The sequence below is a fragment of the Macaca thibetana genome, chromosome 2 (assembly GCF_024542745.1).
Source record: "Macaca thibetana thibetana isolate TM-01 chromosome 2, ASM2454274v1, whole genome shotgun sequence".
NCBI lineage: Eukaryota > Metazoa > Chordata > Mammalia > Primates > Cercopithecidae > Macaca > Macaca thibetana.
In genome coordinates, this window is record NC_065579.1 from 143,986,283 (window position 1) to 144,010,630 (window position 24,348).

General features: G+C 51.6%; 1 protein-coding gene and 1 pseudogene across 1 annotated transcript in view; one reads left to right on the forward strand and one right to left on the reverse strand.

Moving 5' to 3' along the window:
• XPC (XPC complex subunit, DNA damage recognition and repair factor) overlaps positions 1 to 24,348 on the reverse strand; it is a 330,052-nt gene that overhangs the window by 241,735 nt on the left and 63,969 nt on the right. The window lies entirely within an intron of this gene.
• LOC126949379 (uncharacterized) lies at positions 17,898 to 18,016 on the forward strand (annotated as a pseudogene).

Sequence of the window (24,348 nt, forward strand, 5' to 3'; positions counted from 1 at the left end):
TTTTAGTAGAGATGGGGTTTCACCATGTTGGCCAGGCCAGTCTCGAACCCTTGACCTCAGGTGATCCACCCACCTCGGCCTCCCAAAGTGCTAGGATTACAGGCATGAGCCACCACTCCTGGCCTGGTAGGTCTACGTTCAACTGATCCATGATACAGATTTGTTAAAATTTGACCTGCTCAGCATCAGTAGTCCTCATTTCTCTAGCTGTCCAGGCGAGAGATAATGGGGAGAAGTACTGTTTTGGAGGTGTATTTTGACAGGGCTTGCTTCGGGGTTGCACGTGCCTTCAGGCAACTGCTTAACCTTGCCAAGCCTCAGTTTCCTCATCTGTGAAGTGGGGAAACAACCCCTGCACGGAGTGTTGAGAGGATTCAAGGCAGCCATACATGCACATAAAGCCCTCCGTGCAATGCCTGGTGCACTGAGACACTCCTCCAGCAGTGGAAACAACTGAGGTCATCACTAACTTTTGAGGCAGACTGAGGGTGAGGGTCTGTGTGGCGAGCCTGAGACGTGGGGTCCCAGAGCTCATTAGCCCACTAGTAGGCCAGGCCTCTGTAGCTCCCCCCGTGGAAAGAGGTCAGGCCTAAATACACTTCACTCCATAGCAATCCCTGCAAATCCCTTCCCGTGCAACTCACAGGCCCCACTAATCAGTCACATGGCTGACCTTGAACACGGAAGCTGACCCACACATGAGTCCACCCACCTCCTCCCGCTGTTGTGAAACCCTGGTCTGGGGTGTCTGCTGCCTGGGGAGAGGAGAGGCCCATTCAGCACCAGAAGCCTGGCACTTTCTGGGAGCTGGGCTGAGAGCTGCCACACCTGCATCTGGGCTCCAGGTCCCCACTTACAAGGCCTGAGAATAGGCCTGGCCCTAGCTTGGCCTGGCTCTGTGACCTTGACCAGTGCTTTGAGCTGTGAGCCTTGTTTCCTCATCTGCTAAATGGGTGTATGATGGGCCCGCAGCAGTAAGATGATGTGTGGAAATTGCTTGGCTGGATGAAGCTACCTTTACTATTGGTATTTATCTCAAGGTCATCTCTAGGCCATCTCCTAGACTCAGCATCATAACTTTAACCCCATGAGGTCAGAGGCCCTAATCCTCCATGTGACACTGTCCCCTACTTGCCTGAATTCTCCTGGATGTCAAAACCAGCTCAAATGCCACCTCCTTCTGGGCCTTCCTTGATTCCCTCAGGGAAGGAATGTGTGTTTGACTCCCTCTGATCCAGCTTTCTCTGTTCTCTGAGGTCCTGCTGCCCGTCAGCCCAGCTTTCCTGGCACCTCTGGCTGTGAATTTGAGACTCGGCTGTGTGCAGTACTCTGGCTAAAGGGGCTTCTTCGGGCTTTGGTGGCTGCGTTCATCCTTGCGCGGTGCACAGGGCTCTGTTCACTGAATGAATCCTCTGCATGGAGAGAGTTCTGGGCTTAACTGGAAACTCCACGAGGCCAGGCCCGCTCGCTTCACCACTGGATGCCCAAGGCCTAGCATGGTGCCTGGCACACAGGATGCCTGCAGAATGGGCAAGGAGGCTAGAGGGTTGGTGAGGCTCTTTCCTGTTCTTCGCCATCTGATGCCCGTGCGCCTGCAAGCTGGGTCCTGGGCATTCTCACCTCCTGACAGCCACACCCTCTGTGGGCCCCTCCCACACTGAAGGGGACTGACCTGTGTGACCCATAGGATATTGCAGAAATGATGGTATGTGGCTTGCGAGGTTAAGTCATATAGGCATTGCAGCTTCTGCCCCAGTCTCTGGAACCACTTCCTTTAGGGGAAGCCACGGGTCCGGCACCCTGTGCAGACGAACTGAGTCCTCCCACGAATAGCCAGCACCCACTCCCAGTTTTGTGAGTGAGCTGCCTGGAGAGCAGAGCCTCCAGCCCCAAGCAAGCTTCCCTATGGCAGCAGCTCCCGCTGACACTTGACAGTGACCCATGAGAGACCTCCTCATACCCCCAAGCAGAAACACCCAGCCAAGCCACTCCCAAATTCCTGGCCACAGAATATAACACAGAGTTATGGTTTTGAGTCTCTCTGTTTGGGGCAATTTGTTACACAGTGATAGGTAACTGATAAGAACAACCTGAGCGCCAACCACGTCCCTTAGGGCCAGCAGGATTTCAGGCAGAGGCTGCCCCAGGTTGCTAGAGGATGGCCGGCCAAGTAAAGATCACACACAGGGCTGCAGAGGCCTGATCCTCACCTCCCAGACAAAGGTGGGGAGGTGTGAGCCTGAGCCCTAGGCAGGGGAGAGAGTGCTCTGTTCCAGCGCCAAGCCGGGAACTTTGTGTTCCCAAGAGGCAGACATTGTTTGTCACTCTGGGGTGACGTGCATAGTGCTCCCTGAAGGCAGAGGAGAGGCACAGGGCCTCCCTGGTGGTTCATAGCGTTCAGGAAGGAGGGGTTGAGCATGTACCTAATCAGAAGCTGCTGCAAGGCCCTGCCTGGTAACCAGTTGTTCTGTTTCTGCATCTTGGCGTCAAACCTGATAAGCCAAGGTTTCCCCGAGTGCAAGCACACCCAAGTAGGACCAGCACATCTTCTCTGCCAGGCCCCAGGCTAGGCACACAAAGCCGAACTGGCCATGATCTCCATCCTCTGGAAGCTCAGCTCAGGCCAACTAATATTGATTGAGCGCCTTCTGTATGCGGGTGCTAGGGGTAGCACCACACTACTCAGAACCCAGCCACTTCACTGTGGCACCATCATCGCCTGCTGGGACTGGTGCAGTAGGCTCCTCACAGGTCTTCCTGCGCCTGTCCTTGCCCCGAGCCTTACAATCCATTCTGCAAATGGAGCTCAGCAGGGTCTCTACAACTGATAAATCAGATCATGTCTCGGCTGCTTGAAACCCTCCACTGACCCTGACATAAAAATGAAAGCTTACCTTTAGAGTGGAGAGATCTGGGGGTCACCACCCAACCGATCTGAAATCACTGGGACCACCTGACATTTTGGGCCCCTTGGTGGCAGGAGATATAAGGAAGACACAGCCCCACTTGGGCTCGACTTATTAAAGGCATTTCTCTTTATATAAAGTCAGGGAGGCGGAACCCATTAAATGTCACTGTAAGGAAACCATCAGATACCACAACTGTCCTGGACTCTTCATTAGAGTCACAGTTGCCAAACACACCCCAAATGGCCCTCAATGGGAGAATGGGTAAACCACGCTTCATCTACAGAGTGCCTACGGTTCAGCTCAAAAAGCTGCAGGACACACTCCATAACGTGGAGAAGTGCTCATTTTGTGCTGAGCAAAAGAGGCCTTGGACACAGCGTACACACTGCATGTTCCATTTCCATGAAGTTCTAGGACAGCCTAAACCAATCTGTGCTGATAGAAATGAGGATCTGTGGGTGCCTCGGGCGGGGGTAGGGATTGCCTGGCAGGAGCCAGAAGGACCTTCTGGGAAGCTGGAAATGTTCTGTATCTTGATCTGGGTGATTACACATGTACAAATTCCCAAGCTGCACATTTAAGATTTGTTTCCTATATGTCTGGCATATCTCAATATTTTTAAAAAATTATCAAATACACAAGCTTTTTAAGTCTATGTTAGGGCTAGGTGCAGTGGTTCATTGGCGGCTGAGGCAAGAGGATCGCTTGAGCCCAGATCTTTTTTATTTTTTTGAGACAAGGGTCTTGCTGTGTTTCCCAAAGGCCCCATGCAGCCTGGCCAACATGGTGAAATCCCATCTCTACTAAAAATACAAAAATTAGCCAGGCATGGTGGCAAGCGCCTGTAATGCTAGCTACTTAGGAGACTGAGACAGGAGAATCTCTTGAACCCCAGAGTGGAGGTTGCAGTGAGCTGACATTGTGCCACTGCACTCCATCCTGGGCAACAGAGTGAGACTCTGTTTCAAAAAAAAAAAAAAATTACCCAAGCATGATGGTGCACACCTGTAGCCCCAGCTTCCTAGGAGGCTAAGGCAGGAGGATCGATTGAGTCTAGGAGTGTGATGCTGCAGTGAGCTGTGATCGCAGCACTGCACTCCAGCCTGGGCGACAGAGTGAGACCCTGTCTTAAAATAAAATAAAATAATAAAAAGTCAATGTCAAGGATAATGAGTGGGAGACTGTCTGAGTTTAAAAGAATTTAAAGTGACATAGCAATCAAGTGCAACATGTAAATTTTCACTAGATCCTAGGAAAGAAATGAAGGGAGTGAAGAAGGAAGGAAGGAAGGAAGGAAGGAAGGAAGGAAGGAAGGAAGGAAGGAAGGAGGGAGGGAGGGAGGGAGGGAGGGAGGGAGGGAGGGAGGGAGGGAGGGAGGGAGGGAAGGAAGGGAGAGAAGGAAGGAACGGAGGGAGGGAGAAAGAAAGGAAAGAAGGGAGGGAAGGAGGAGGGGAGGAAGGAAGGAAGGAAGGAAGGAAGGAAGGAAGGAAGGAAGGAAGGAAGGAAGTCCACCAGCTAACTGAAACATTTTGTGATTTGAATATGGGTTGAGTATTACAGAGGTATTTGAATTTGATTTTCTCTGGTAATAACTGTATTGTGCTTAGATAGAGGAACAACCTTGCCTTGCCTTTAAAAGACACATGAATAATATGTAGAAGTAGGAGGCACGAAGTCTGCAAGTTACCTTCTAATGGCTAGGCAAAAAAGGGGCAATGCACCAAAATATGAACAGTGGTGGAATCTAGGTTGGGTATATATGAGTGCTTATTCTATAGTCTTTAAATTTTTCTATATTTTAGGACATTTTTATAAAAAGCGGTTGAGGGTACAATGAATAAAATCTAAGGTCCCGGCTACGGCCTGAGAGGCTATGTCATCCAGCCCCTGCCTCCTTTGATCTCAGCCCCTTCAATCTCCCCCTTGCTCTCCCTGCCCCCGCACCCCCCACACACACACAGACACATATACACACACAGGCACACACATATACACACAGTCATGCATGCAGGCACACATGCACATAACTTTCTCACCGGTCAACCCTGGAGCTGGGAGAAGTGGGGAAATGGATGCCTCTCCCTGCACAAAGAGGAATCCCTCTTTTCTCCAGATGGGAAATCTTTCCCAAAAGGCCCCACGTAGACTTTCTCTTACATCTCATTGGCCAGAACCTAGTCACACCCCCACCACAAGCCTGTTGTTGGCCACAGAAAATGGGATGGCTGGTACTGGTAAAGGTAGGTCCCCTATGGTGGTGCCTATTGCCCCCTCCCCCTAAATAAGAGTTATCTTGGCCAGGAGGAAAGGAGGTGGCCACTGGGAAGACAAGGCCAGGGGTGGCCATAGTGCATTTCTGGAACTTGGAGATGGTGAGGCTCTTTTGTATCTGGGCCTTCCAGCAGGTCTGGGGAACAGCCAGTGGCCTCAATCCCATTCTCCAGACGGGGCAATAGAAAATCAGAGGGGTGGAATGACTTCCCACTCCTGGCTTGTCCAAGTCTCAAACCTCTGTAATTGGAAAGGCTGCGAGGGCAGGATGGGCAGAACATGGTGTGTGAGAAGTTCCGCTGGGCGGGGAGATACAGCAAGGCTTCACGGAGAGGGGTGGTGCTCGGCGCTTGCAGCATGGAGGGGATTTGGGTGAAGGTTGGAGAAAGTGTCAGGTGGGGCACAGATGGAGCAGGACAAGGAGGGCAGAGCACTAGGCACATGTGGGCAAGAAGAAGGAGGAGGAGAGCTGGAAAGGAGGGCGGGGCCAGATCTGAAGGCCACCGGAGTGCTGGAAGAGAGACTGTTCTCTGTTCCCCAGGCAATGAGGAGCTGCTGAAGATTCTAGGGGTAAGGGCAGAAGCATCTTAGAGAAGCTAAGAGTACCAGAGGAGTGAGATGGAGACCAGGAGACCACGGAGGAGGCTGGTGCAGGGCTGTGGACACAGAGGGGAGACTCAGAGACAGCTCTGGAGGCTGAGGCTTGTGGGGCCATTTCTTTTGGGAGAAAGCCACCCAGGAAGGAAGTCCCTTTTGGCAATCCACCTCAGCACTTCATAGCACAGATGGAAAGTTCTGTCTACCCTAAATCAAGCGTGCAATATCTCAGTCTTGGATTCCCACGCCACTGGGCCAACATCCACTGAATGCAGCAGGTAGGTGAAAGCCAAATCGTGGAAAGGTTAACAGCGTGGTCCTGGCGGACTTGGGAGCCAGAACACCTCTGCTGCGCCCCGCCTGCTCTGTTCTGACGAGCTATGTCCTCTGCCCCTGGAGCCCGTTCCCTGTCTGTGCAACTGGGACCTTAGCAGTCACAGTGGCAGTGTCCACACGTGTTGGGCCCTGGCTGGGCATGAGGTCTGCTCCAGGCTCTTTCCCCGCACGGACCCAGGTGGACCATGGGAGGTCCAATGGCCCCGTGGCAGGGGCATGGAGACTGCATTTTACAGAGGGAGGATAAAGCCTGCACTTATGGAGTTGTCCTGAGGGTGATACGCATCAACACCGGCAAGCACAGCTCTGGTGTGAACGTTGCCCTGGGGAGGGGATGCAGAAAGTCCCCACAAAGCCTGAAGAAACAGCCATGGAGATCTTCAGGAAAGACCCTGGGAGGAAGAGAGGGGGTGGGGGAGGACTGGGCCGGGAGGGTGGGAGACAGCCCTGGGAGCTGCCAGCATGAGGCGGAGATTGCGCATGGGGCCTGTGGGAACAGCACTGTGGGAAGAGGGAACAGCCTTCTCCCTGGTTCCAAGCTCTGGGGTGGCAATGTCAGTGCTGCTGCTGTACCTGGAAAGGACCATGCTGATGAACCCCTCCTCCCCTCCCTCCTCTCACCTCTGTGTGGTCTTGGGCAAGGCCCCCATGCCCACTAAGCCGTAGCTTTCCTGAGACAGGGGTCAGCCTGGCCCGGCTCAGAAGTCAGCTCCACCCGTGACCCAAGGCAATGACTGAGTTGTACAGGCCCTCAGCTCTCCCAGCCACAGCTGGAATCTTCCATGGCACATTCTATGCTCACACAGGTGCTTTTCCCACAAGATTCCAGGGAGCCACTGGGAGGCTGGCTGGTGCCTGCTCAAAGCATCAAGCTGTTCCTAGCCACTAGCCCCAGGCCTGAGAGCCCACCCATCAACCTTTGCAGTGATCATCTCCAAAAGGGCTGGAGGAAGGGGAGAGCCCCAAGGAACAAGTGCTGAGCCCTGTGAGCTGGAGTCCTGGCCAGGATGTCATTTCACAGAGGAAGCCCAAGCACCCGGGATATGGCCTAATGGGACTCCCAGGAGCCACACTCCCATGACCACGCCCTTCCTGACCCCTAACTAGAAATGACCACGGCAGGGAGCCCTGGCCCAGCAGTGGCCCTGAGCCTGGAACACAGGACAGGCCAGTTTTGCTGGCAGGGAGGTGGGACCCAAGTCAGGACTAGGGTCTTGGGCTCCTATTAAGACAGTCTCCAAGGGTGGCAGGGGCCTTGGGGGAGAGACTGAGTTGGGACTGACCACCTGGTGCCTTGAAGCCCTAAGAAGGAATAGGAAGCGGCCAGGCATGGTGGCTTATGCCTGTAATCCCAGCATAGTGGGAGGCCGAGGTGGGAGGATCACCTGAGGTTAGGAGTTCGAGACCAGCCTGGCCAACATGATGAAACCTTGGCTCTACTAAAAATACAAAATAATTAGCTGGGTGGCCCCTAGACAATTCGAGAAGGTAGGGCTCAACTCTTTGTTGCACAGAAGGAATAACTGGGGCCTGAAGAAGGGGCCCCACAGCAAGTCTGCAGCAGCTCTAGGCCCCAACCCAGGGCTGTGAGCTCCTAATCCTTGGCGCCATCTGCACAGACAGGCACCAACTCTGTGCCTCCTCTGGAGTCAGGCAGCCAGGATTCCAGTCCTGCCTCTGACCCACTCCCAGGTAGATTATTTCCTTGTTGGCAAAGTGGGGCTAATAATAGCACTTGTCTCATTAGGCTATTGTGAGGATTAAACGAACTGATGGCAAACAAAGATAACATTGCTGCTACCATTACCCCCATCCTCTCCTTCCTCCCGCCTCCCCCCTCACCCATATAAGACTTTCCTCACTTCCTTTTTCCTTCTAAAAAGAAACAAAAACCCAGGCATCCACCCGGTCAGACATGTTTTTTGTTTGTTTGTTTGTTTGTTTGAGACGAAGTCTTGCTCTGTCGCCCAGGCTGGAGTGCAGTGGCGCAATCTCGGCTCACTGCAACCTCTGCCTCCCGGGTTCAAGCGATTCTCCTGCCTCAGCCTCCTGAGTAGCTGAGATTACACGCACCTGCCAACAAGCCCGGCTAATTTTTGTATTTTAGTGGAGACGGGGTTTCACCATGTTGGTCAGGCTGGTCTCGAACTCCTGACCTCATGATCCGCCCGCCTCAGCCTTCCAAAGTGCTGAGATTACAGGGTGTGAGCCACCATGCCCACCCAGACATGTTTTATAAAAATAAAAAAAAAGGCGAAGTGCAGAGCTCCCTGGAGGCTTTGCTGGCCAAGGGGAGCGGCTCACACCCACAGTATTGTCCCTCTGTGGGGTCTCACCGCTCCTCCTTACCAAAGAGCCCAAAGTGCTGGACGCTGTCCCAGCTCCGCAGACCAGGTGACGACACAGAGGCCCACGCAGTGAGGTTGTTTGCCCAAGATCACACAGCTCGGACGTGCCACTGGGGCTGCCCTACTCTCTGTGCTGGAGTCCCTTGGTGGGGTCCCCAGTGAGACTTCACTTATCATCTGTCATTTATTCATTCGTCCTTCGTCTTTGTGTTTCCTGATGGGCCTCACATCTCTTAGAGAAATGTGCAGACTGTCCTGTTTACTTCTAGTCCCTAGCACAGAAGGCACTCCTGGATGGAAGCTGAAGAAATACACACATAAGAGATTATTTGAGAACATAATATGCATGCGCATCAGACCTTCACATGCACATGTGACTTCCTCCTTGAGCCACTTCCAGCCCCTCCACTCCATGGAATCCCATCTTGATAGGGCCAGTGAGGGCTGATCTCCAGGTAGGCACATCCATGTCACCTGTTAATCCTCTTGCACTGATTCCCACACTCTTCTTTTGGTTTCCATGACACCCCGTCTTCTGGTTTCCTTCAGCCTCCTGCCATTCCTCTTCGGGCTTTTTTTTGAGCTCCTCTTCTGAGGCTGACTCCTTCAAAGTTGGAATTCTTGTCACTTTTAACACATGTTTTCCTGGGTGTTCTTGTGAATTCCCCAAGGTCTAACACCCTGGTCAAGGAAGGCTTTCCTGAAGCACATCTAACCCCAAATCACCAACAGGAGCCTCTCCCTTAACCAAGGCAAGGACAAGGGAACCAGTCCCAGGTGAAATGTAATAGCGGTAAAAATCACCATGAGGAGAGGCTTCCTTCCTTTTCTTTGGATCAATAACAAGTATTTTGACACAGAAACAGGAGAATATCAGCATTTATTGGGCATCCTCTGTGCCAGGCACTGTCCAAAGCGTAATCTTATTTACTCCTCACCAGCCCAGAGAGGATTGGTGTGGAAGGTGTTCGTTAGCTTAATCTGTGTAACAAGCTATCCAGAAACTAAGGGGCTTCAACAATAAAGATTTATTTGGCTGTCAGTTCTGCAGGTTGGCTGTCTGGGCTTGGTTCAGTTGGGTGGGTCTGCTGCCAGCCTGAGGGGGCTCCTTATGAGTCTGTCGTCAACGGTGGGCCTCCCCCGACAAGGTCTCTGGTCCCCACGGCAGGGGAAAGGTTCTGCTTTTGACACCAAGAGCATCAAGTATTACGTCCACTTCCCAATCTGCCACGTGGTCACCCAGCTAGTAGGAACAAAACGGCCGGGTGGATTCCCAGTCCATCACCCCCTCCACAGTCCCAGACTGAGCTGCCTTTGCTCGGCTCCTTTCTATGGATAGAGCTCAGGCTTTTGAGCCTGGAGAGACAGGCCTCACTAGAAGGGCTACTTCAAGGGTCTCAGGCAGGCCGGTGACAAGCAGGGGCTTGACTGAAGAGAAGGATTAAAGGCACTAAATCTGTCCCTCAGGCTTGAAGGATGGCCAAGGCACATGGCACCCGGCCAAAGGCAGGTCTCCGAGGAAAGGGGACAAGCGCGCCGGCTTTGCCAGCCTGGTCCAAGGGAACTCTGAGCCCCCAGCACACACCAGGCACCCTGCTGGGTCCCAGGAGCCAACCGTCAGCCATGCAGACCTGGTCTTCACCCCGACTAGCAGCGCACACAGATGCCACAGTCACCATCCCTCAAATGACGTTTCCACTTAAGGACAAAGGCTGTGAAATGAAGGGGCTTTGGGGCCTGCCTGGGTGGAATGCCGTCCTTCCTACTTTCCAGGTGTCAGACCTTGGGCTGGTTACTTCTCTCTCTGAGGTTTGATTTCCTCCTCTGTGAAATGGGTTTGGAAATTATGCCTTCTTCCCACGTAATGAGGATTTAAGAAGACAGCCCATAAAGTACTTCTCTCCAGCCCAGCACGTGGATACGGTTTAGAAATGTCAGCCATCATCAACTATAGTCCAGAGTCCACAGTTCCCTTTCCAAGTTCCTGAGTCCAAATGTGTCTGGCTATCAGAGAGACGACTCGGAGCATGTTCCATAAGTGCTACACGTAACCCTGGTGGGGTGTGGAGTTACCTCCCATAATCAATCACATTGATATTTCTACAGCGAAATCTATGACTACTCACAGTAGGTGGGCTGGACATGGTAGCTCAAGCCTGTAATTCCAACCCTTTGGGAGGCCAAGGCAGGAGGATCGCTTGAGCCCAGGAGTTCAAAACCAGCCAGGGCAACATAGCGAGACCCCATCTCTAAAAAAAAAAAAAGAAGAAGAAGAAGAAAGAAAGGAACAAAGGAAGGAAGGAAGGAAGGAAGGAAAGAAAAAGAACCACAGTATATGAGCTAAATTGTTTCTAAATAGTTTCACAAAATTTCAAGTTTTGCCACCTTTTTGTTTTGTTTTATTTTTCAAAACTTTTTGAATATGGAAATTGTGTATAGACGGTTCTTTGGATCATTATTATTATTATTATTATTTTTTTTTTTTTTTGAGATGAAGTCTCGCTCTGTCGCCCAGGCTGGAATGCAATAGCACGATCTCAGCTCACTGCAACCTCCACCTCCTGAGTTCAAGCAATTCTGGTACCTCAGCCTCCTGAGTAGCTGGGATTACAGATTACAGGTGCCTGCCACTACCCCTGGCTAATTTTTGTATTTTTAGTAGAGACAGGGTTTCACCATGTTAGTCAGGCTGGTCTCGAACTCCTGACCTCAGGTGATCTGTTCGCCTTGACCTCTCAAAGAGCTGGGTTTACAGGCGTGAGCCACTGCACTTGGCCTGGATCATTATAATTCTTAGTGATTCTCAACTTTGGCTACATATGAGAGTGAGCTGGGGAGTTCCTTAAAGGCAGACTCTTGGGCCTCACACCACACCACATGAATCTGTCTCGGGGGGTGAGACTGGGCATCTCTTTAAGAAGCTCCTAAGATAAGTCTGATGTGGACCCCGGATGAACCACGGTTCTATAGATTATGAAACAGGATGGGGTGGGGTCTCACTCACATAGGGAGTACCAAGGAAGACTTCCCCGAGGACAGGACCAAAGGATGCACAGAAACCTGCCAAGTAAAGGACGTCAGAATGTTCCCAGCAGCGGCAACAGGGTGAGCAAGCTCCCTGTGGTCAGAAGGGAGGCAGCTGCGAGTCAGAGGAACTGAAAGGTGCCCAGAGTGGCAAGAGCCTGGGAGCAAAAGGTGACACTGCCCAAGCTGAGTTCTCCCGCTCTGTCTGCAGCTGAGACGGGGAACCTTCCTGAGGGGGAAATCTGTGTAAATAGGCAAATAGACACTTTCTTCCCAGAGACAAGTAAGCAGCAGCCCTGGTCCTTTCTTCCTAGCCAGAGCAGGAGGGTACATTAAAATCAGAATGTCTGGGGCTGGGAGGAGACACAGATCCTCTAACCTACTTTTTTTTTTTTTTTTTCGAGACAGAGTCTCGCTTTGTCACCCAGGCTGGAGTGGAGTGGCTAGATCTTGGCTCACTGCAACCTCTGCCTCCCGACTTTAAGTGTTTCTCGTGCCTCAGCCTCCCGATTAGCTGGGATCACAGGCACACGCCACTTCACCCAGCTAAGTTTTATATTTTTAGTGGAGGCGGTGTTTCACCATGTTTGCCAAGCTGGTCTTGAACTCCTGACCTCGGGTGATCCACCTGCCTCAGTCTCCCAAAGTACTAGGATTACAGGCGTGAGCCACCATGTCTAGCCTAAGCTGATGATTTTAAAGTGTTTTTATCTTTAAAATTATTTGAGTGCCTTTTAGTCAAACAAACTATTTTGCCACTGCCCCTATAGTGGTTGGAGCAAAGTGGAGGTGATGTTGGCTGTCTGGAGATCTGGATCTCCCCAGATCTCTTTGGGACTCTACGGAACCCAGTTTGAAAACCCCAGGGAACCATGACTCAGGGAGAGACATCGGGATTGTCCAAGGTGCCCCCAGCCACCCTGCACAGGGCTGGAGTCCCTCTCCCAAGAGATTGGCCTGGGCGGCACTCCCCAGACTTTTAGCTGTCAGGTCTTCCTGCATAAATTTTCCGTTTGCTGCAACCCATCTGTTATGGGCCACATTGTGTCTCCTCCAAAAGAGATGTTGAAGTCCTAACTCCTGCTACCTGCGAATGTGACCTTATTTGGAGATAGTGTCCTTGCAGATGTAATCAAGTTAAGATGAGGTCATTAGGGAGGGTCCTAATGCAATATACGAGAGTCCTTATAAGAAGAGGAAAATTTGGACACAGGGACACAGAGGAAGATGGCTACGTGATGACAGAGGCCAGGAGTGGAGTGACGCAGCTGCAAGCCAAGGAGCACCAAGGACTGAGAGAGGCCACCAGATGCTAGGAAGAGGCAAAGAAGGCTTCCACCAGGAGCTTCAGAGGGATCTACCACTTTGACTTAGGACTCCAGCCTCTGGACTGTGTGAGAACATATTTCTGTTGTTTTAAGCCACCAGGTTTGTGGCACTTGATCACAGCAGCCCTAGGAAACAAACCCACCTCCTAAATCATTATTCATTTAATTTGTTTTTCTTCAAACAGACTCACTTCTAAACAACTTGCACACATTTTGCCAAAAAGTAAAGCTTTCATTGCTGCTACAAATGCAAGATCACAATCCTTTCTATAAATAGAAGATGCCTTAAAAATGCAGACAATGAAAACCAGCCAACCTTGCTGGCTGCAGGTGCTCAGCGGCTCTGATCTGGGGCTGCTTTTGTTCAAAAAGGAGATGAGCAAGTGACCACGGTGGTGAAGATGCTGGAGCACCTCACTGAGGCTGCTGCTGCCACTGCTTCTTTTTTGTTTTGTTTTGTTTTGTTTTTGTTTTTTTAGACAGAGTTTCACTCTTTGTTGCCCAGCCTGGAGTGCAGTGGTACGATCTCAGCTCACTGTAACCTCTGCTCCTGTCTCAGCCTACTGAGTAGCTAGGATTAAAAGTGCCCACTACCACACCCAGCTAATTTTTGTATTTTTAGTAGAGATGGCATTTCACCATGTTGGCCAGGCTGGTCTTGAACTCCTGACTTCAGGTGATTTGCTCCCCCCTCAGCCTCCCAGAGTTTTGGAATTACAGGCGTAAGCCACTGCACCTGGCAGCTTCTTCTTGATTGAGCAACTGGATAAATGAGAATTGAAAAGAGAAAATATATAATAAGGAAGCTATAGTTCACAATAATTTATTGTATATTTCAAAGTAGCTAGAAGAAAAGAATTGTAATGTTCCCAACACAAAGAAAAGAGATTTTTTTAAAAAAAATTTTTATTTTTTATTTTTTATTTTTTGAGATGTAGTCTTGCTCTGTCACCCAGGCTGGAGTGCAGTGGCACAGTCTCAGCTCACTGCAACCTCCACCTCCTGGGTTCAAGCTATTCTCATGCCTCAGCTTCCAGAGAAGCTGGGACTACAGGCTCACACCACCATGCCTGGCTAATTTTTGTATTTTTAGTAGAGACTGTGTTGGCCAGGCTGGTCTCAAACTCCTGACGTCAAGTGATCTGCCCGCCTCGGCCTCCCAAAGAGCTGGGATTACAGGTGTGAGTAACCATGCCTGGTCAGAAAAAGATAAATGTTTGAGGTGATGGAGATCCCAATTACCCCGATTTAATCACAGCACATCATATACAGGTATCAAAATATCACATGGACTGTGATACGTACTACTATTACATATCAATTTTTTAAATAACAAAAAGAAAAGAGAAAAACTCCCTTATTACCTGAATACATCTCATTCTGGGATGCTTCTCATGGTTGAGGCTTCAAGGGTGGGTAATCCATCCCTGCCCACCTTCCCTCTATGTTTGAGGGAATTGATGCCCAGAAAGGTTCAGTCATTTGTCCACAGTCACACAGCAAGTTAGCTGCCAAGTCTGGATCTGGGCCGAACTCCTATGTGCTTTCCAGGAAATCACACGTCAGATACTTCTTGGTCCCATTCAGAAGTCCCAAGTCATGCATGGTGGCTATCAGCTGAGCACATAGACACAGAAGGGCATTAAACCCTGAAGGCTGAACAAACAGATTCAGCCTGTGTGTCATAAGCATGAGCAGTGACAGCCGGTGGATTACAGAATTATTACTGTGCTCCAAGGCAGCTGGACTTAGGCAAAATTTGGCTCACACAAAAGGTTATTATAACCCAAATGAAGATTTTTTTTCCTTCTCACTTCCCTAGACCATCCGTAAGGAAAATCGGGGTCCCTGCAGGCAGCAGTCCTGCATCTTGTCAGTAAGGTCACACACTAAATGACAGAGGTCGTAGGGCTCATGTCCAAAACCAGACATCCCTTTCACCCTCATCCTGGCTGTGTGGCGATCTCCTTCCTGCCCTATCTCTGCTGCTCTGTCATCTCCTCTTAGCTTTCATTGCTCCTCTGGCCCATGGGAAGGAGCAGGGCTCATAGCTTAGGGTCTGATACACTTGGATTCAAATCCCAGCTCCACTGTGTCGCCCTCCGTCAGTGGCTCACCTCTCTGAGCCTCGATTTCCTCATCCATGAAATGGATCCCTCCTCCCAGGCTATTAGGAGAGGTCCATGAGAGAGCGTCTGTGAGCACTTGGCTCAGTGCCTGGCACACAGTAGGAATTCAGTAAATACCGATGCCTTCACCCTGCTGGGTTGTGAGTTCCTATTTTTCTCTGCCATATGTAGGGCCAGCTTTGGAGGCTTTCCATGCAACCATCAATAATAACACGAGGCTGGACGAGGTGGCTCATGCCTGTAATCCCAGCACTTTGGGAGGCCGAGGCGGGTGGATCACTTGAGGTCAGGAGTTCGAGACCAGCCTGGCCAATATGGTGAAACCCCATCTCTACTAAAAATACAAAATTAGTTGGGCATGGTGGTGCATGCCTATGACCCCAGCTACTTGGGAGGCTGAGGCAGGAAAATCACTTGAACCCGGGAGGCAGAGGTTGCAGCGAGCCGAGATCACACCATTGCACTCCAGCCTGGGCAACAAGAGCAAAACTCTGTCTCAAAGTAAATAAACAAATAAAATAATAATAATAACACAAGTTGTGTGTCTTTCCATGAGCAGCCCTTTCCTGCATTCGGCTCTGCATTGGTGCTGTGCGGAAGACACTAGGACTACCCTTAGGCCCCAGACAGAGGAACCCATGTCTATGGGCTCCCAGAGGGGCCCTCCTGAGGCTGCACACCTTCCCACAAGGTCATATACACATTCCACAGGGTCCAAGGGATGTGACCACCATGAGCCAGTACCCTCCAACTTCTAAATTGAACCCTGGGTACACCAGGCCCCAGAGTCCCTGCCCGTGGGCCTCTCCCCCATTCATTCAGCTGAGGATGGAGAGGCACACTGGTGTGTACCCAGGCTTAAGGCTGGACAAGGGGGCTGTGCTTGGGGGTTGAGCTTGAATGGAAGGTGGGTTGTCCCTCTGCATGGACCAGAGCTGCTCAAGTGGGAGGACAGAGCTTGGAATGGCAGGAGAAGAGGGGTGAGGGGCAGGCCACAGGCCAGGGCCTCAGATGGAGGCTGGCACTCCCCAGCCACCACTTGCTGGATCCAGCTCCAAGGAGCCTGGGAACTTTACATTCTAAGGTGGCCTCCAGCTCACCACGAAAATAAGCACACCAAGGCGGGAGGGCAGGGTAGTTTGTGCCTAACAGCGTATTAGCCTGACATACAACTTCTCAATACTGAGAGAGTATTTGCAGCATTTGTCATCTCAGGGTAGAACTCTGCCAGTGCCAGGGGTGTCCTGTGTCATCCCAGTGGTTTTCTCGACCACTGACCCACAGGGGACAACACATTTGTCAAATAAGGAAAGTGCTGGGCCCGAGCCTTTCAATACACAAGTATAGAATAACAGGCTTAAAGGCTACAAATAGCATCAAAGCACGAGGGATGATAATGCCTCTAGAGACCAGGTTCAAGTTCCCGTGTGACAAGTGTCACCTCCACCCTTGGTGCCACTTGCACAACAAGGGTATTAGCTTCTCTCCTCCCCCAGGGCCTGTCTAGGATCCCCCTTGGTAACCTGGACCTGTCTCTTCCCTTCCCATACTCCAGAATGAGCCCCTGGGCCCAGGTCAGGCACCTGAGACTCAGATGGACAACCTCCTGTGCCCCCTGCCCCTCTCCTCTTGCTCATTCTTGCTGGTTTTGCCATCCTGGCAGAAGTCATCAGAATGACAGTGATAGTTATGAGCACTCATCTTGTGTAGGCTCTGACCTTCACATTCACCCTGGACGGGGCTCTAGTGCCATCCTCATTTTACAGACAGACAAAATGAGGCTCAAATTGGGGCTAATCCTGTGCCTAAGGTCACAGTTGGTAAGGGGCAGAGCCTGGAATTGAACACACATCTCCCCGAGTCCCAGAGCCAACACATCTGCCCCCAAGGCTAGAAACCACAGATCAGAGGGACCTTCTGGGCATTCCTCTGTGTCATGGGACAAGTCACTTGCTGACCTCTGTTTCCCTGGAGAAGTGGCTTTGGGGGATACCTGGGGTCATCTAGAGCTGAGGGATCCTGGGAATCCAGGAGTGGAGCTGGGGCAGCCTGAGAACGAGGCCCACCCCACTCCAGCTCAGATGACCAGTCCCAAGGGCCCAATCAGGCCAGCCTTGGATCAGGCCATAAGTGGGAACAAAACAGTCAGGGAGCTTGCCTCTCCCGCTTTGTTTATGGTCTGGGAGCTGAGAATATTTTGAATTGTTGTGTTTGGGGAGGGAGGGAAAAATAACCAAATATAAGAAGGCAGTCACTGGGAGGCCCGGGCAAGAATGCAGAGGAATCAGGCCTGCCTGGGGATGTCTGGGCCACCGGAATGCTCGGAGGCCCAGCACCCTCTAGCTCAAGGATCCAGCACTGATGAGACATTCACATTGCCTGGAGAGCTTTATCTTAAAGAACGAAGGACAAAGAAGAAGAAGAAGGAGAAGGAGAAGAAAAAGAAGCAGCAGCCGCTGCCACCATCTCATGCCCATTTAAATGAGAATTTCTGAGCGTGGGACCCCAGGCATCAGAACTTTTTCAGTTTCTCCTTGGGCCACCAAGGTTGAGAACTGGTACCTCCTGTAGCAGTGGTTCTGAAACACCAGCTGTCTCGGAAGCCCCTGAAGTGCTTGTTAGACAGGACCGTGCCCCACCACAGAGTTTCTGATTCATGAGGTCTGGGCTGGGCTGGGGCTTTGTTTTTCTAACAAGTTCCCAGGTGAAGCTGCTAGTCTGGGGGCCAGACTTTGTGAGCCTCTCCCCTGCATTCTCAGGACTCCTTTTGTGGCTTGTGGACCCACAGCCTGGGATGTCTCCCAGGAGCTTGTTAGAGATTCAGAATCTTGGCACAGAAGCTCACACCTGTAATACCAGCATTTGGGGAGGCTAAGGCTGGAGGATTGCTTGAGCCCAGAAGTTTGAGATCAACCTGGGCAACATAGACACACCTCATATCTATTTTAAAAAGCAGTCTATGGCCATACCACCCTGAACGCGCCCGATCTCATCTGATCTCAGAAGCTAAGCAGGTTTGGGTCTGGTTAGTACTTTGGTGGGAGACTGCCTGGGAATAACGGGTGCTGGAGGCTTTTGGTTTGGCCGGGCGCAGCGACTCATACCTGTAATCCGAGCACTTTGGGAGGCTGAGGCGGGCAGATCACGAGGTCAGGAGATCGAGACCAGCCTGGCCAACATGGTGAAACCCCATCTCTACTAAACATACAAAAATTAGTTGTGTGTAGTGGCAGGTGCCTATAATCCCAGCCACTCGGGAGGCTGAGGCAGGAGAATCGTTTGAACCCAGGAGGCGGAGGTTGCAGATCGCACCATTGCACTCCAGCCTGAGCAACAAGGTGAGACTGTCTCAAAAAAATAAATAAATAAATAAATAAATAAAATAAAAATGCGGAGCGTGATGGCTCACACCTGTAATCCCAGCACTTTGGGAGGCTGAGGTAGGTGGACTGCTTGAGCTCAGGAGTTTGAAACCAGCCTGGGCAACATGGCTAAACCCTAGTCTCTATAAAAAATACAAAAATTTGCTGGATATGGTGGCTCATGGCTATAGTCCCAGCTACTTGGGATGCTGAGGTGAGAGAATGGCTTGACCCTAGAAGGTGGAGGCTGCAGTGAGCTGTGATCATGCCACTGCACTCCAGCCTGGGTGACAGAGTGAGATCCTGTCTCAAAAATAAATAAATAAATAAATAAATAAATAAATAAATAAATAAATAAATAAAATAGAAGGCCGGACGGGTGGCTTACCCCTGTAATCCCAGCACTTTGGGAGGCCGAGGCAGGCAGATCATCTGAGGTCGGTAGTTTGAGACCAGCCTGACCAACATGGAGAAACCCCTTCTCTACTAAAAATACAAAATTAGCCAGGTGTGGTGGCACATGCCTGTAATCCCAGCTACTTGGGAGGCTGAGGCAGGAGAATCACTTGAACCCAGGGGGCAGAGGTTGCAGTGAGCAGAGATCGCACCATTGTACTCCAGCCTGGGCGACAAGAGCGAAACTCCATCAGAAGAAGAAGAAGGAGGAGAAGGAGAAGGAGAAGGAGAAGGAGGAGAAGGAGAAGGAGAAGGAGAAGAAGAAGAAGAAAAGAAGAAGAAAAAATAAATAAATAAATAAATAAATAAATAAGAAAGAAAGAAAGAAATTCAGAATCTCCAACCCCACCTCAGACCTACTGAGTCAAATTCGTATGTTAACAACATCCCGCCGTGAGTATATGCACTTTTCAGTTGAAGCGGGACTGGAAGGTCACCTTGGCTAACCTCATGCCATTGATGGGGAGACCGAGGCAGAGGAAGATGGAGGTCCCTCTGGGTTACAGAGCCACTAAGGATCCACTCATGGCTTGGAATTAGGTCTCTGCAGAGGAGATGGGGAGGGAAGGGGGCTCTTGTGGGTAGAGCCGAATGCATAGTCTTAAAGACCGGCCCCTTTCTCCATAGCTACACAAATGGTTTGCTTTGCAGTCTGTGGAATGGGGGTGGGAGTGTGGGGGGAAACTGTAGGCAGCTCCAGCTCCATTCATTCAGCAGAATTTGTTGGACATCTGCCATGGGGCTGGGCACTGCTGTAGGCCCTGGGGACACATGAAGTGGGCAGTCTAGTGTGAAAACAGACAGAAACAAGTCAATATGTAAATGATCAAGGTCCACTCACCTGTTATCCAAGTTAGAATGAGAATAAAATGAGGTGATGGCTTAGGGCTGGTGCAGGGGAGGGAGGAGGCAGCCGGGGCTATCTGAGAAATGGTGGTCTGGGAAGGTCTCTGGGGATGAGACACCGGAGCTGAGGCCTAGGGAGGAGGACCCAGCCCTGGGAAGGGCTGAAGGGAAGTGCCTGGGGCAGGGAACAAGACAGGGGCAAAGGCCCTGAGGCAGAAAGAGGGGAGCCTGGAGTTGGAGGGAAAGCCAGGAGGCCAGAGAGGCTGGGGGTGAGGGAGGCAGAGGAGAGTGGCGGAGGTTCGGGCAGGAGTTATCTCAGTGGCTGCCAGGAGTGTGGCTTAGTGGCAGTGTGGTGGGGGCCACCGGGTGGTTCAAAGTAGGAAGGAAGCCTGAGTGGGTCTGGAAGTCTGGGGGTTTTCCTTGGGATTTTTACTGAGGTCTACACTTCCTACAGTGAAATGTGACAGCACGTACTGGTGTGGCCTGCCCCAGGTAAGGATGGAGCCCCTTCCTATCCCTCAGGTTCTCTCATACACCACCCACCCCACACCACCCCACATCACCCCAACCCCCTCACCCCACTGCACCCCATCCCCACCCCATGCCACCCCCTCACCCTATGCCACCGCACCCCACCCCACCTCACCTCATACCCCACCCCATCCCATCCCACCTCACCTCACCCCACCTCACCTCACACCCCATCCCACCCCATCTCACTTCACGCCCCACCCCACCCCCCCACCCCCCCACTCCACCTCACCTCACACCCCACCCCACCCCACCTCACCTCACACCCCACCCCACCTCACCTCACGCCCCACCCCACCTCACCTCACCCCACCTCACCTCACACCCCATCCCACCCCATCTCACCTCACGCCCCACCCCACCCCACTCCACCTCACCTCACCCCCTACCCCACTCTATCCCACTCCACCTCACTCCTCCCCCAACCCATTCCCCACCCCCCCACCCCACTCCACCTCACCCCACCCCCACCCCCCCACTCCACCCCCCAACCCATGTCCCCCCCACCCCACTCCACCTCACTCCATCCCCACCCCACCTCACCCCACTCCACCTCACCCCACCCCACCCCCACCCTACTCCACCTCACCCCACCCCCATCCCACTCCACCTCACCCCACCCCCACCCCACCCCATCTCCCACCCCACCCCACCCCACCCCCACCCCATCTCCCACCCCACCCCACCCCACCCCACTCCACCTCACCCCATCCCTCCTCACCTCTGGAGGCAACCACTGCTCCTATTCCCATGACCCTCATTCACTCTGCCTGACTTTGAAGTCCATGTACAGGGACCCACTGCAGGGCATCTGGTCCGTGGCTCTGGCTTCTCTCACTGGGCTCACTGTGTTTTGGAGACACACCCCTCTGCCCCCTCGGTTTGGAGCCTCTCATAGCCTGTTCCTTTTCACCTGTGAATTACAGTCCTTCCATCTGTTTTTCCATTCTTCTATTGACAGATACAACCAGGGCTGTTTCCATTTTGGACTGTATGAATACCACTGCCATTCACAAGTCTTTGGGTGAACAAACATTTTCATTTCTCTCTGGTCAATTACCTGGGTGTGCAATTGCTGGCTCACAGTGTTGTGTTTAATCTTATAAGAAATTTATAACCTTATCGGAAACTGCCAGAGTAGCTGGGCGTGGTGGTGTGCCTATAACCCCGGTTACTTAGGAGGCTGAGGTGGGAGGATCACTGGAGCCCAGGAGTTCAAGGCCAGCTTGGGCAACAGCATTTTTTAGAGACTTTGTCTCAGGAAAAAAAAAAAAGATAAAAGTAAAAGAAAAGAAACTACCAAATTGTTTGCTGCAATGGCTATACGCCATAGAGAGTCCCAGGAGTGGAGATGGGCTGTCGGGGAGGAGAGGAAGCCAGGGAGGAAGATGTCCCCTGCAGTCAGGCAGAAGGGAGAGAACATGGCCCGGCCTGGGGTGGCTGTGAAGCTGGAGAGCATCTGTCTGCAGTGCTAGTGAATGACTAAATGTGCTGTGGGTCCCCAGTTCCCTGCAGGGCTGTCTCCAACACTGACAACTTCCCTGTCTGTCCACCTCTGGGGTAATTTTGCTGTGCCCACCAAGGGAGAAGAGGAAGTGAGTCCAGGCACTTGCCACCCACAGACCACATCCTGCAAGGGTTTCCTGGGGTCCACTGTGCTCCAGGCCCCATGCTGGGACTGCTTGGCATCCCTGCCTCCTGGGTGTTCTCTTTCTGAGGCTCCAAGTTTGGCAGAGACCCAGGATGCAAGAGGGCAATGGGCAAAGTGCTTGGCAGGAGGGAGCAGCAAGGGTGAAGTCCTGGAGGCAAGAAAGCCTGGAGCATACAGGTGGTAGGGGTAGGTGGGAGTCCTGCTTTCCAGAGTGCTAGACTGTATGCCAGGGACCTGGCTAGATGCTTCACATCAATCACGTCCACTCACTCCACACAATAATCTGCAGCAGAGGGGTTATGATTAACAGGCTGTACAAATCAAGAAACCGAGGCACAGAGAGGTCACATTATTCACTCTAGGTCACACAGCCCATGAGGGATGGAACTGAGATTTGCATGCGGGCAAGAGGAGGCTGGTGGGCAGGAAGCAGATCCCTGAAGGCCCAGATGCTCTGACAAGGCTCTGCAGCCACCTACACACCCAGGGAAATGGACACACTGCAGTGTGCCCAGGAGATGCTGGCCAGGTCAGGGAGGCAGCCACTCAGCAGCCCTGCCACTGACCCTTGGTCTCTTCAGGGCTGCTCCCAGGGATGATGTTCTGAGACGTGTAAGACGCGGACCAGACAATCCTCAATCTCCAGCAAGATCCCTGAGCTGGCCCTGTGGCCCAGGATGGGCTGCAGCTCCCACAGCATTGCAACAACTCTTGTTGGTGGCCTGATAGATGAGACAAACTCTTCCCTAGCAAGGGACGAGAAGTTTTGATCAAAGTCCTGGATCAATTTTATTTTACTATTGAGAGCTGCTAAAGTAAGTAATCATAAAGTAGGCTTTGAAAAATCTCATTCACTGCCTCTAAGTGGACAGCTGTAGACTACAGCCTGAAAATTGGCCCTCCAGGAGCTCTGTCCAGCAATCAATTTTCATTCTTGAAATGAGAAGAATTAGTCCCAGTGGAATTTCAGCCTAGTCTACGGTTCTGAGGGGAACCTCTGCCTGGCTTTCCCTGAAGCTCCCTCCTTGTTGCCAAAGCTTTTCATTTCCCTTGGTACTCAGTTGTCTTCCAGGGGGCAGGGTGCACAAAGTGCATCATGGATCTCAAATTCAGCTCCCTGCAAGGGCCGGTAGGTGACAGAAAGGAGCAAACTAGCTAGGAGGGAGCTGTGGCCCCCTGGGGAGCCCATGTCCCCATGTGAGAGGGTGGCTAATGCCCCTCAGCTCCAGGACATTGTAGACAGGTGGGTAATGGGCCTGGGGGGCCCCATTCTGCCATATTTCAAGATAAACCAGGCATTCTGGTTTTGTTGTTGTTGTTATTGGTGTTGTTTGGAGACAGGGTCTTGCTCTCTCGCCTAGGCTGGAGTGCAGTAGTGTAATCATAGCTTACTGCAGCCTTGACCTCCTAGACTCAAGTGATCCTCCTGCCTCAGCTTCCTGAGTAGCTGGGACCACAGTCACGCACCACCATACCCGGCTAATGTCTTAAAATTTTTTGTTAGAGATGAAATTTTACTTTGTTGCCCAGACTGGCTAGATTTTTAAAATGTGAAATCTTCCACATTTTTATTCATAAAAATTAACTCCAAACACATTAAAGCTCAGTGATGGCCAAAGAAGCGCATCTGGGAACTGGATCCGGTTTAAGGCCCTCAGTTTGAGACCTCTAATCTCCTCAGAATGGCTCAATGAGGCAAGGTGTATTTTATCTCATATTACAATGAGGAAACTGAGGCTCAGAGAGCAGGCCTGCAGGCCCAAGCCACGCAGCTGGGAAGCCACAGAGCTGAGGTGGAGCTAGGGTCTGTGGCCTCCCACACTGAGCTCTCTCCACCCTGTGCATGCCTCTAGCTTTGGCACTGGCTCCTCCTGGTCCCCGCTCTGGTCTGACCATCTCTTTTCCACCTCATCTGTCACCTCTCCCTGGGGCTGAGGTTGGGGATCTTCTTGCCTCCTCCTCCTCCTTTCTCTCTTTGGGGCTAGGTTTTTTGTCTGGCAATTGCCCACCCAGAATCCCCTCATTCAAGATTGTAACCTCTGGAGCCAGGTGGCCTCGGTTTGAATTCCAGCTCTACCATCTGCCAGCTGAGTGACCTTGGGGAAGTTACTTAACTTCTCTGTGACTCAGTTTTACCTTCTATAAAACGGAAGAAATAATTGTACCAATCTCATAGGGGTGTTGTCAGGATGAAAAGGGTTAACTTATTAAAATGCATTTAACTATGCAGGGTACATAATTAGGTGCCAAAGAAAAGTAAGTTAAAGCCAGACGTGGTGGCCTGTAATCTCAGCACTTTGGAAGGCCGAGGCGGGCGGATCACCTGAGGTTGGGAGTTTGAGACCAGCCTGACCAACATGGAGAAACCCCGTCTCTACTAAAAATGCAAAAGTAGCCAGGCGTGGTGGGGCATGACTGTAATGCCAGCTACTTGGAAGGCTGAGGCAGGAGAATCGCTTGAACCCAGGAAGCGGAGGTTACAGTGAGCTGAGATCACACCACTGCACTCCAACCTGGGCGACAAGAGTGAGTCTCAAAAAAAAAAAAAAAGAAGAAGAAG